Genomic DNA, 1,193 nt, shown 5'->3' with positions numbered 1-1,193 from the left:
AAGAAAACTACAACATAGACCTGGTGATTTACTGACAAGGACAGAAAAGGATTCCTCATTTTAAATGCATGACACAATAACTATGTGTGTTTATTAATTGGCTTGATATACCATAACAGAATACCATAGACTGGTTTATATATTGACTTTAACAGAAACTTGTGTTTTGATGAATATAGCCAGGAACCAGGAAGTTGGATAGTATGTTAGGCAATTTTCTGTCTTAACAAAGTACCTAAGGGTAAAAACAATTGGGAAAAAAGTATTTTAGAGCATGGCTTCATAAACTCCATTCCATAATTGACAAATCCCTTTGATTTTGGAGCCAGCGTGAGGCAGACTATTATGGCAGCGAGTTATAGGGGGAGCAAATCTTTCTATATCATAGCAGCCAGGAACAGGGATAGAGAGTAAAGGGAGGGGTAGGAAAAGGGAAAGAGAAAGACCAAGAGAAAAAGAAAGAAAGTTTATTTTGTGGTGTTTTCATAATGGCACACTTCTTATCATGAGTTCCCTAACTTTATCATCTCACCTACCTCATTTTAAAATCTCATTTTTAAATCTTAAATCCTTAAGTTTAAAATTAAAATTCTCATTTTAAAATGACCCTCTCCAAATACTATCCCATTGTATGTCCCTTCAAAAGGACACAATGTAATCCACAGAAGTACCTAGTTTGGTCAACTTTATCTACACTTAAATTAATAGGAATATGTGATTCTTTTTGTTTGTTTGTTTGTTTTAGTTTTGTAAAGCATAGAGTCTCCCAGAAACTCCAAACCTAACTATCACTGTGCAAAAAGTGCTTCAACTCAGGGTACAGTAATGGAATTCAGTTACCACTACAAACTTCTCATCAATTTTGTTTACATCATTCTTACCACAGTGAGTGAGAAATTAGTCTGACATGCAGAACTGATTTTGCATTCACAGTTATATTTCTACATTATGTATACACTAATCCGACAGGTAGAATTTTAGGCACATATAGTTCTGAGAATTTCAAACAGACAAAGTGGGTGTGATAAGAAAATAAAAATAAAACAAAGTCTTTCTTTCTTTTATTTACCTTCTTTTCTGTACAGAGGAAATCTATTTTTACTTAGAAAAATAATTTTTAAATTTACTTTTAGTTAGTGTGGAAAATAAGGGGCATCTGAGTATGTCATTTTAGCACATATACATCATTGTAA

The sequence above is a fragment of the Rattus rattus genome, chromosome X (assembly GCF_011064425.1).
Source record: "Rattus rattus isolate New Zealand chromosome X, Rrattus_CSIRO_v1, whole genome shotgun sequence".
Taxonomy (NCBI): Eukaryota; Metazoa; Chordata; class Mammalia; order Rodentia; family Muridae; genus Rattus; species Rattus rattus.
The sequence above is the reverse complement of the archived record's forward strand: the minus strand, read 5'-3'. Positions refer to the sequence as shown.